This window comes from Bombus impatiens, unplaced genomic scaffold, assembly GCF_000188095.3.
Source record: "Bombus impatiens unplaced genomic scaffold, BIMP_2.2 scf_0096, whole genome shotgun sequence".
NCBI lineage: Eukaryota > Metazoa > Arthropoda > Insecta > Hymenoptera > Apidae > Bombus > Bombus impatiens.
In genome coordinates, this window is record NT_176515.1 from 687387 (window position 1) to 700194 (window position 12808).

The 12808-nt window shown below is 39.8% G+C and overlaps 1 protein-coding gene across 2 annotated transcripts in view; it reads left to right on the top strand.

Moving 5' to 3' along the window:
* The first annotated feature begins 92 nt into the window (after positions 1–92).
* Positions 93–12808, top strand: part of LOC100743732 — a 24043-nt gene continuing 11327 nt past the window's right edge. The window contains exon 1 of one of the 2 annotated variants that reach the window (XM_012394658.3): positions 93–275. The gene's annotated coding sequence lies outside the window, so the exon portion shown is untranslated. The remainder of the gene's footprint in view (positions 276–12808) is intronic. The other variant, XM_003486041.4, reaches the window with a different exon arrangement.

Consider the following 12808-nt stretch of genomic DNA (forward strand, 5'->3'; position numbering starts at 1 on the left):
CTCGGCGCCGGTGGGGATGGACGGCCGTGTTTCGCCGTGCTTCGGGGCGAGAAAGAGCTAGAGAGAGGCGAAAAGGGTCCAGCATCGCCAGTTCTTCGCCAAGAGTTTGATTTATCCCTGCTGTTACGCGACGAGACTTATCGTTAAGGTCGATCCGACGCTTGTTGCTGCTTGAATTATCGTTAGTGGATAGACGTGAGTGGCTAATAGGACGTGGCTAGGGATAGGGCTTGATAGAACGGTGGAATGTTCGAGCAGCACTGGGCAAACGAAGAGTAAGCAGTGGATTCTTTAGCAGTCATTATTTTCGGCTAGCTCGACCCGTGAGGCAAAAATTGAGCTATCGGGGTTGTTGCACAATAGGAGGAGGGTTGGGTGGGTGGCGATTGAAACTTCCGATTCAGGTGGAGATGCTTGTTTACGCCGTGAAATGATTAATCGACTGCGGATGTTTATGCATTTCTGAAATTTAACGCGGGCAATGCGTGCAATGTATGGCGATAAAATGTTACAAATATTCAGAGTAAAGTGATCGTAGTAATATTCAATAATAATGGATGAAACATGCTCCATGAAAATGTGGAACGATATAAATATTTCAAGCCTAGTTAAAGGTCGTTATTACATTTCCTATAGCCTTCGATCAAATTTATTTCCCTATCTGAGAAAAGGATTAGATTCTTCGAACGTTAGGAAGTTACAAATGACAATATTCTATTGAATGCATCCAAAGTTTCTGCATTATTATCAAAGAAGAATATGAAACGATCATCCAAGCGATTGAACAGATCGATCGTCTCTGACCTGTTCCTATCGCTAATACCAGCAAAGTTACTTAAATGCTAAGACGAAGATAATAGAGCAGGCGAAGGAAGCAATTCGTCGGTCGAAGACGGAAGCACGCAAAGCTCGGAAGTCGATTCACGGAGGAAACACAACAGATTCGAGGAAGGACGCTCTCAAGGTTGCCGGATTGAGAATATGGGAAAAGGCTGGTGGATGCAGAATTTCTCGAGTGCTTGGATTCGCCTTTCCCGATAACGATGGCTGCAAAGGAGATCCAAAGGGAGCTTGCCAGACGAACGAAGCTGGTTTCTCCTTATTAACGAAGGAATTCTTGCGATCTAGTTCAGAAATCGAAATTGTTCGAAGCTTGAAATTACGCAATTAAATAGGGAAGAACAAGAAGAAAGTTTGACGAAAGGTTGAAATTACAAATTAAACTCGCGCAGCAACAAAGGGAGGACGCACTCGATGGAAAAAAGCTCGAATCGACAAACCGGTCGAACGTGGCTATGACACGAGACCTCCGATCGAACGTCCTTTAAAGCCCCACGAAAAATGAAGCCATCGAAAGAACGAGAACTAAAAAAACAGAGCTACAGCGCAGAAGGAAAAAGAAGATCGCACGAGCCGGAAAAATCTGTCAAACGCACGAACCACCCCATCGACTCTCCTGGCATTCGATAGAGCGCTAAAAAAATCAGTCTCCGATAAGGCTACTCTCCATCTGAAATCACGGGCAACAAAACCGAAAATCCAAACAGATGTCCGGGTTTTGTTACACAACGAAATAGAAATAAGAACCAGCACCGCCGACAAGAAACGACAAAACGAACCGTTGTGAATCAACTAGATGGTATATCGGAGGAAGCACGATGATGGATCGTGGCAACGCGACACAAAAGAGGTTGATGGACGAGAGAAAGGCGTTTGAAGAGAAAATGACAAGGATAAAGAATGGAAATGCGACGTTTCGAAGATCGTGAGGAGCGAGATGCGACGAGAGATTCAGGATATTCGTCGAAGAAACCGAACAGAGAGAAAAGCGGTTGCGATGGAAGAGGGCGAGGACGTGACGCCGGCGCGAGAGGAACCCCGTAGGTCAAGGTCGTCGCAGGTGGCGTCGAGCCCCGTGGTACGCCCCTGACACCCCACTCGACCGCCAGAAAGCTTCATGCAGGACGATCTTTGCCTCTCTCGAGATCGATATGCCCAACCCGTTCAGGCTAGGCTGTGTGTGCAGGCAAAACTAGCTGTTTTCTTCTTGACGAATTTGCGCCGGATCGTCGTGAAAATGACTAAAGCCGAAAGATATAAAACCCGACACGCGGCACGTTTCAAACAATCGAAAGAAACGGGAACGTAAACTCGTCGAATCAGTTTGATAGATTGATCTTCGCGCGAATAGACATCCCTCCGGTCCTTTATTTTCTGGGTGTTGATCTTCATTTTCTGGGATTGTCCAAGTTTGATACGTGATTAGGGGTCGGAGAATCGATGTGTTTGACTTGGGGTGAATTAGGTAGATCCTGTGGGATTCTTCGAAATTTGTTGTCACGTCATGAACTTGTGGCTGGGATCGATGTGGAACGTTTAGTTGTCGATGCTTCAGGCTGGCTATAACCATTTCCTAGATATGCGAAAAGAATATGAATTACGGGAAATGAAATTCCGGATAATGAGGAATTGTTTGGGTTGGATTTGGCGGATTTAGAGAGATCGGACGAAGAAGATAGGGCGGAAGAGTGTTTGGATAGCTTAGTTGACTTTATTGGTTTTATCAAGAGAGTTCTTTAAGACGAGCAAGGTGAAGATTCTGGACGGTATAAAGTTCAACGTATCGTTAATTGGAATAATAATTAGAATTAATACTGCGTATGTATAAATCAATATTGACTTAATATTGTACGTTCAGAAGGGCATCATTTCCTTCTTTGATCATTTATTTGCCAATCGTATCGAAATCGTGTGGAGATTTAGTACGTTAGTTTCGAAGGGCAAAGATGATTTGTGTTTTGTACTTTCTCAAGATAATTTGCAATTCTGAAATAGCAAAAGTTATAGGAACTTTAAATGGAATGGCTGCTCTTCGAAGTAATTTCAAGGATAAAGTACACGTACGTAACAGGGAACCAGCGGAACCTGTGCAAAATTTTATTTCCACTTAAACACGACTGAAATTCCTCCAAAAATGTAATATATAAATAGAGTTTATTAATTGTGCGTGTTTATTAATATCTTCCGCAAATATCCTTACTACAAATCAATCGTCGTCACACCAAGAGAAACGCAACTTGCGTACAAATGATAAACGTCACGATGCACAGGTACTAAATGTTGTCATACAAACGCAAAACGCTGAAGCGCCGCTTTGCATCGCTTCGCTTTTTTGGTGATGAGTTGTAGAGCAACAAAAATATTTTGCTTCGTATTTCGCCATTCGACAATTTCACGAAAATTCGATCGAACAATAAATTAACGACGCCTCTTGATATTATAGGCACGCTTCTAACAATTCCGCATTAATGATCATTCGTCGTATCAATCTATTTCGTTCGATTTCATAAAGTTTCATAATCGACCAAATACCAAAATTTCCGATTTCGTTAAAAAAATTCGTTCGCAATATAAATTGCGCAAGTATTTATAAACGGTAATATACAGAGTGCAATCGAAAATTATGTAAAAGCAGGCACGAGGCGATCGCTTACGAAGAAATGAGAGGAAAATATGGAATAAAATTTACGACGTTTCCTTTTCGAAAAAAGCAAGTTTGACAAATTAAAAAGTGTACTTGAACGTGGCAAATTCTGGACCAGACAGGAGAAACAATCGACAGGATGTTACTCTACGCGTGACAGTAAGTTGCAAAATGTAGAACAAAATGCTAGGCCAAGTCTTAACAAACACGTGGGAATTCTATTTTTTTTTTTTTTTTTTTGTTTTTTGAGAACGAAGCGAAACCTTAAACGGCAAATTTTATTTCACATTTTCGATTTATTCGGTTCAGGTATGCTCGGCAAATTGTCGAAATCGATTTTCTCGGGAACGAAGCGTCTAAGGAACAAATTTCTATATCTCTACATCTTCTTACGAAGAATCACCTCATGCTCGCTTATACGTAACTTTCTTACCCTATATAGCGTAGAAATCACTATAATCAGCCCCTGTTCATTTACTTTTCCAGCGAAATAACTCACGAACGATTTGTCACGCGATCAGGTATAAAATAAAAATCAGAATTTTCTTTCGTGCTGTTAAACGTCTAAAAATGAACGTCCTTATTATCCATGGCAAGAAAGACAGCCTCGAAGACGAAATCCTTCGCACATTCGTTTAGGTTATGCCTCTCGTGCAACCGCATATAAACTATAAATACATATCTTTATTCTATGAGAAATTTTTCTAGACAGATAGGCGGTCACGGTGTCCTTCCACGAGATTTTTCTCTCGAATATAACGCCGGAGATATATCCGACAAGAGTTGTCTGTCGATTATTTCGGAACAGACGTCGTCGAGAATTCTCACGTGACGGTTTACGGGTACTCGTTCTGCTCGCGTGACTTCTCGCCCTGGCGTTCTCCACGTGGAAACACCGATACCAGCAACGATTACATTGGAAAACGCGAGAGGCTGTTGCTTTGCAGGCACGTGCGACGAAAATCGAAACTTTATTCACTCGCGTTGTTTAAAAGGGGAATTTAAATTACATTTAATGACTTATAAATTACCAATTTATTTAAATTAACCCGAAGATAAATTTCTGTAAGACAAACGTGGCTTTTTATTCTTCTGGCTCTGAACATGTAAATCTCGCGTGATACGAAATTAACGTTCGGTCTTTCTTCCATTGTTAAATTGCGAAACATAATACAGAAAGCGTATTCAGGGTTATTTTGTAAAAACGACGTTGATAAGAATAGAATTTAGATCGCGTTTAATATGTTACAACTCTGAATTTGTTTTAATCAATGAAGTGATAAATTATCGTAAGATAAAAATAGTGCATTGTTCTCACTTGGAATTGTATAATTCTCGCGTGATACGCGATTAACGTTTGGTCTGCCTTTGGTTATTAAATTCTGGCGATCGTAGAAGAATTTTTGTTTCGACTGTAATAGGTACGTAAATTGCAAAAATTATCCTCTAAGGCTTTGTAAAACTATCGATGTGTTAGAAGTTAAAAGAAGGAATTTTTTAATGCTATAAAAATATTTAACCTGGCTTGATTCATTTCTTTCATTCTGAGATCTCTGGTTAAAGGCTGGTTCCACATAGATCGATTCTGATCAATATTTCTCGGAAAAACGATACCGCAATTTTCAAAGCTCGTCCCTTGAAGGATTGCCTTAGCGACCTTGAAACTCTTCCGGAAAATTGTTAGGTTCGTGGCGATAACCCGCGATAAAATTCAATTTACCGCGACAAGATCGGTTCCTGAAGCCTTTGCGACACGTCGATCGCATAATTCGAAGCTTCTTTTCTCGATCGCGGTTCGTCGTTGTCTCTTCCTTCGTTCGATTCTCCTGGCAAATTCGAGTGGTCACGATTATGAATTTTGAGTTTAAATCGCTCGACTTTTATCGAAAAATTCATCGAGAAAGGTGGGCATGTTGGGATTCCGTGTGGTTCGATGATCGATTTTAAACTATCTATGGAAACGTATATTATAGTTGATATATTGGCTAGTACTTTCGATATGATTAATTAGCAACGCACCAATTATAACGTATGTTCCCATATATAGGTTAGTACTCCGATGCATATATTGGTGGTTGGTCCAACATAGTTGGCAATAACTTCGGAGCTTCTACCTTTACGAATTGCCATTATCCATTAATTTAATTAAATCATCCTTAACATTAAAATTAAACCTAATTACCAACTTACTACTATTACTACCAACTAGAAAGCCTAATTAGTAAAAATGTGCAAGTGATATAATTTTGATAAAATCTTACTTATCGTAGTCGCATAATTTCATCGTATAATTTTAATTCTCCTCATTTTACATTAATGTTATTTAATATTATCAAATATATCGTATTAATCGTACATTAATATTATTTGATCATTGATAACACGAATGGTAAACATGTAAAATCCTGTACTTGTAATATCTGGCGTCAAGAAGGTATTTCCAGCGATATATTATATTTCCGCGGCGTGTGTATCGAATTGAATCGGTTGATGATTGTACGTGTAGAAGATACGAAACGCGATAAGATTGCGTAGGAAACGAGTTATGAATCGTACGAGGAAAAGGGGACAAGAACTCGTGGTTGTGTGCAAGGAAGAAAATAGGAATAACGCCCTTGTGAAAGTAACTGTATTCAGTCGTTGTATTGAATCGTACTGCCAGGTTGTAACGTTAAATTCTATATTTAGTCGGTTTTCTTACACGTTCGAGGTAATACCATTGTCGAGATGTCGATTTTCTTCGTTCTCTGCATCGATTGTACTTACTTTAAGCGACAAAGCTCGTTATCCTTGACGAGATAAAAGTTCGCCGAGTTGAGACGAGCGTCTCGTAGCTGGATCTATGGTCGAAATATTTTTGCGATATTTCTGTGAGAAAAAAATTCTCGTTTCGCGTTTCTACTCGTTAATTGTTCGTCTTTTTCTGAGCTTCCTGTCGCTACGGTAAGCGTATTACGCGAAAGGAAGAAGCTACGTGTAGCTTCCACCGCATTGTTCCGCAGCGTTATCGACTAATGCGTCCCGTTTGTCGAATTTCAGGTAACTTGTCCCATTTATTTGGCCAGTTATTGGCTCACCTAGAAAGTTCTAGTCATTTCGAGCACCTATCGTTTTAAACGAATCTGCCTTTGTAATACGTTATTTAACTTTAATATATCGTACTTTAATATTGCGCATATTGCGCTCTAACAAATTATTTATTAATCAATTAAGGTTAATTAAAGTTAATAATTCAAGCTGAACAAATATACTCGCATAACGGTAATCTCTTTTAAATTTATCAAATGTCAGGAATCTTTTCGACTTGACAATTGATCAACGTTTCGAACGTTCCAAAAAGCCATAAATATTCCGAGCTATAAAAATTCCGTATAACGTTGGTATACTTAAAGTAGCGCGAATATGCTCTGTTTAAATGTTTCATCGCTGGTATCAGATAAAGTGTCAATTAAAATTCCATCTCGTCTCCGAGGGCCATTCTGTCTTTTTCCAGCGCCCAAACGAAATTCAATGGCAATAGCTCAGGTTGCTTCATCGAGAAATATTCACCGGGGCAAGGAAACGCGCATGAGAATTAAAGATTCATAGAACGATGCTAAAATTAGCTTTCCAATCTCGACCAGAGGATTCTCATCTTTCTCCGTGTTGCCGCTACTCTATGAATTTCTCTAGGGAAGCAGTCTCGATTTTTAATTGATATCTTGTAATTTGACAGGGGATTAATTCGAGAAGATGTTACGTCAAAATATCGTTTCACATTCCGAAGAATTTCTCAAATCCACCCGAATCAGTGCTCTTATTATCGACCGTAATTATTTGCGCGTAATTGTTTAAGAAATACGAGCACTTTCTGCTTATCGTCATAGGTGTCCACACGATTTACTAATCATTTGATACAAAAATCTCCAATTTCCATCGGTCTTTTAAATTACCATCAACGCAGCAAAAATCTAAACCGAACAACTCCCACGTCAGTGAACGACTTTTTCATTAAACGGACTGCGAAGCTCGTAAACATCGTTCGCATATTTTGCTTTAAACTTTGATTAATTTCGATTAATTCCCATTTTAAAAACTAATCTAAAAGGCTTAATCGCGCCGAAGCAGCGCATACACCATAGCAAATAAGATGGTTACCATTAGAGACACGCGTGCAGCAAAGGGGTGGTTCGAGGGTGATTCCAGGACCATTGGGCCAAGGACGAGTGGGGTCAAGTCCTGGAGATGCAACAGATAGCTTCGATTGTCTATACGTAGCTCTTTCACCGAGGGGTGGGAACGAAGGAAAAGAGGCTGGTTCGATTTTTCTCTTCGAATCGTTGCCGCAGAATCCCTGGATTTCGGTGTCGCGCCAATAAACGCTAGCCACGTCGGACCGAATTACAAAAGGCGAATTAACGAGCCAAAGGGCTTGTTTCCCCCTTGCTTTCTCGTCGATAAGCTCTCTGCGAACGTTGCTATCATTCGATCGGCTTTAATCGGTGATTCTAATCGACGATCCCTTGGATGTTGCGATTTGTAAAACGTAGGGTATAATTTAGATCGGTAAGAAACTTTTAGAAATTATCAAACGAACTACAACTATTCATAACTATTTAACGATTAAACGATTTATAACTATTAAAGAAATGATTCTTCATTTGCAAGTAATTTAAAACTGAATTGGGAATGGGGCGTTCACGGAGGTTTATCGCGTGGAAAGAAATAGAAACTTTTGATAAATGTCGTTAGAAATAAATATCGTAGATATTAGACGAGCGAATTAATTTGCCGCTCTTTTAAACCGAATTAGAGTTTCATATTTAACGTTTAATTTCTTTCCAAACGTATTTACTCGTACTTGTAAAATCCGGGTCATGGCTTACGAATCGATCACGCGAGCAATACCTTCGAGAAGGAATATTTTTAACTATAAAATTCGAATCCGATAATTTTGTAAAACTATAAATCGAACGAGCTTATCAACTTCTTCGTACAATTATAAAAGAGATTATACCGGTATAATTAACATTTCTGCTGCAACGAGTACTTAATGGCGAACTTATTGTTAGTCGATGTTTTAATGAAAGGACTTTAACTCGATCGTTAAATACGAATCATGGATCATGGATCACGACGTAGAAGATCCAGCGGATCGCACTAGATGGAGCCTGGTGTCTAACATTCCAGACACGACGAGGCTTCCGCTCGCTTTGGCCGCGGGCAGAGAAAGCTCGAGCCAGCCTCGAAGGCTTCAGCTGATATCGTCGCGGTTGCCTCTTCTTCTTTTCCTTTCACCGTCGCGGCATATGTCACGCCAGGGCCGCACGATTTCCAATGGAATCGTGCCTCGTACCCTGATAACGATCGAGATGGTTTCACGTACCGACCTCAAAGATCATCCGAGAGAATCGCTGATCGTGATCGAGCGCGTCTTTGATCTTGTCTCCGACTAATCGCCATTGTTACTCGTTTCACCCTTTTGTTCTTCGTTACGGAAATGGGAAAGTATTTTGAATAATTCGCCAGGATAATTATGTGAATCTTATTCAAGGAAGTAGCCTCTGTTTTGTGGAAGTAGATAATTTAATGGAGGAAATTAAGTCTTGAAAATATCCATATTAATACGCGTCCTGCCCTCTTTAATTAAGAAACATTCTCTCTGCCATTTCGAAACCGAGGAGACCTGAAGTTCCTTCTCTTATTTTATCTTTGCGTCGTCTTCGTTTCGCTCTTAATTTAATTTAAAACGCGAAGATTCGTAGCGCGAAAATGAAAAAAATGCTAAATAGGACATTTTAACCGAGGGAAACGGTGTTATTAAATATGTTATAACTTTGCAGGCGAAAATTCTACGAAACAAATAAAATGGATTCCTAAGCAAAGAGAATCAAGTAATAAGTTAAAGCTTCGGAAATGGAATTGTAAATTAAGAAAAGAATTAAGAACAACATATCTCTGGAAACTATTGCGTAGACCCTTGGGCTGTGCTTTAAATCAATATTTCAATGTCAAACTTTTCTCGGACGATATTCCAATTAATCGCAGTCTCTCGAGTACAGACTTCTAATTGAAACTCTGTGGATTCGATAATTTGAATATGAAAGACGGTAGTTGTTTATCCATGTAATAAACAAGATCGTAAATTATGCGCAAGAATGTAAGAGCCGATAGAAACGAACCGCTGATTTCGTTCCAATTAAACGACACGGCGGACGTCATGATAAAACCTTCGTTAAATTGCATTAGACGTCGTCAAGTGCGTTCATAAGAAAGTCTCGACGTTTCGCATTTACAACTTACCGTTTTTGAACCGTTTTGATCTTAAAATGATCTTAAAATCTAATTGAATAGCCTACAATTATCACCTTCGTTAAAACGCAGCATTGAAACTTGCCATTAAAATTCATTTGCCTTCGAATGATTCGTTTTAACGTTACTTGGTAAGATAGATTTTTCGCAGGGAAAATTAGCAAACAATGCCAGCCCTTGAGGATATAAGAACGTAATCGATTAGCGATCGTGTTACAAACCATCGTGGGATCGCGCGACGATTCAAAAACAAAATTTTCTGGCTCGATGGTTTTCAAGATGGAATTAAGAACTTGAAGATATAATATTTAAACTACGAATGTTTGCACATTTGTGAGAAATGTACGAAAAGTAGGAGAATGCACAGGAATCCTGCGATATGCAAAATATCCAAGGCAAAGTAGTCGTTGAAACGTTTCGAAGATAAAAAAGGAATTTGATAAATTAATTTTGGCAAAAGTTCCTACACGCTTTTAGTAATTGCCAATGTAAAAACCTGAAATCCCGAAGTTTTAACTAATTTGGTAATTCTAGCGTTAAAATTCATTCGTACAAAACTCTCGATCGTTTCAACTGCTCAGAGCCATTAAATTTATATTCTGATGCAGCATGAGCCATGAAACAGCCCCATGATGCATTTACCGCGCGATCGACGCGTCAACGGTTGTGGTTTAGCAGATGAGCCGATCATCAAACAGAATTTCGTTGGTGAGGCACGGTTTTCAAAGCATAGTAACGTTTTCGCAGGTGTGCGCAATTTTTGAACAGCGAGGAAACGATCATTGGCATTCCACGCGATCATTCCTTTAAATAGATACCACTCGAAGGATAACGGACCTTGTTTCCTTCTTCGATTTTCTTCCCTGCCGAAGGAATCCTTGTCACGCGATAAAAATAAAAGTCTTTCGCCTCGAAGGACAAAGCGCTATTATCTTCTGCTCTCTTTTTTTACTTCTTTTTTCTTCTTTTTTTTTTACGAATAGGTTAATTCGTCGTGATCTCGCGATCGACGCGAAAGAAACGACGATTATGTAATTTGTTACGCTAATCGGGGAGCTTCGGTTTCGTAGCGCCTGGCTACCTTTCGCTTTCGCAGGAATTGGACATTTATCCGTGAACTTTGAAGTTTTGATGGGCATTTTGATATTGACACACTCGTTCGTCCATCGTTTACCTGTGAGAAATTAAAACAAAGTTTGGTGGTTTCGTTTCGCGGAATGTCAGATGGAAAAATACTGCGATTAGAAAAGCATAACACGATGTTTGCTTTGAAAATAGAAAAATTTGAGCGATCGTAAGAGCGCACGATGGCCCGTCAACTTGACGCGTTAAATGGAAACGAGAGTAGTTGATCGTAATTTACATCAAAAATATAAGACGTCTGGAAATTCGTGAATGACAGTGTCTATCTACGTAACAGAACAGTTATTTTCGTCCGCCTTAAGATACGCGAACGAAGCGAATTAGGTTTACAAAGTTAAGTCGATCGCTGTTCAAAATGTGAGACAAAATCTTCGATTCGCAAGAACGTGCGATACGTTTCGTGACTCATAATGCAGATCGTTGTTTTTCATCGCTTTCTAAATGCATCTCGCGACACTGAGAATACCAAGCTGGCTTTCAATCACGCGAATCATTGAGACGAACCCAAGTAGAAGACGCGCACTTCCTTCTTGCTATCTACCAATTTGAATAACCATCGCTTTGCCGCATCTATACATCTCACGAGGAAGATCGATCCAATGCACAGATAACGATCGTCATCTAGAAATCGATTTGTTTAGTTGTTCACCTCGCTTCGAAGATCACACGATTTTCTAATTCTCGTAATTCTAGTGAATCAAAATCAAGTTTGCAAAGGCTAACAGAAATTTTCAATGAATTTTTCAAATAAATATTCTCCAAATTCCAAAGATCGTTGCATATTCAGCGTTTCCCTTTAGCTCGAAGATTCCTCGACTACCACTTCTTCTTCTTCTTCTTCTTCTTCTTCGCGCCTTTTTCAAGGAGAAATGCTTCGGTGATACCAGGTCACACCAGGTCATACCAGGACGAGCAGCATCCGAATAATCGAATAATAGAATCGTTAAGCACGCACACTTGGTTTCTCGACGACGTCGTTTATGCTTCTTCTCCGCCTCGGAAAAGGGCAAATTCCTGTAGCTGAATTTAACGATAAACGCCGGCCAGAGCCGGTTCACCGTCGTTTCACAATGAGATTTCGATACCAATACACAAGTCCGTGACGTGGTTGTTCGCAGAACCGATGTGCCAACGTGAGCCAAGCAAAAACGTGACATAGACGATTTCACTTTTTTCGGACTTGTGTCCGACCTACGAAATAATGTATTCGCTAATCTTTAAGAAAAGTCACGTTCGCTATGACGCGTAGATGAAACGTTCACGATTTTGATCTTCCTTTGCGCGCAAGAACCTACATATTACTACCGACCATAGTCTTTTTATTCGAACGAAAGAACTAACAGCCGATGATTCATATACCGCCTAGCAATCTTATTACTTTCCTTATCGTTATTAGTATACCGTACTTAATCATATTAGATATTACATCATATTTAGCAAATTATCGCTACGTTTCAAATCAGGAATTTATCGATATACGGAAGCTGCACAAATTTCATTAATCGTCCAAGTATTAATAATTAATACTTAAGAACGTAATCGTGCAAACACTGTCACAGATTCGATCGCTATCAAACAACACTCATAGGATTCTCGTTCTTCGTCAGCAAGCTGGCAATCACGCTAACAATTCTATCAACGATGTCACAAATCAATCCTCGATCTCACGGTTACCATAATTTACGTTCGCCTAATTGCAGTCTCAACGAAACAACGTAACGATCAACTGCATTCATCGTTCGTCACACGAAACATCAAATTATACCATGTTCGATTTGGATAACAATTGCGAGAGAGAAGAAGAGGACGCACGCTTATTAAATCGTTCTCGCGCGAACGAAATCGTTCACCAAGCAAAGGGTACATTCCATGTGGCTGGGTTCGCGACCA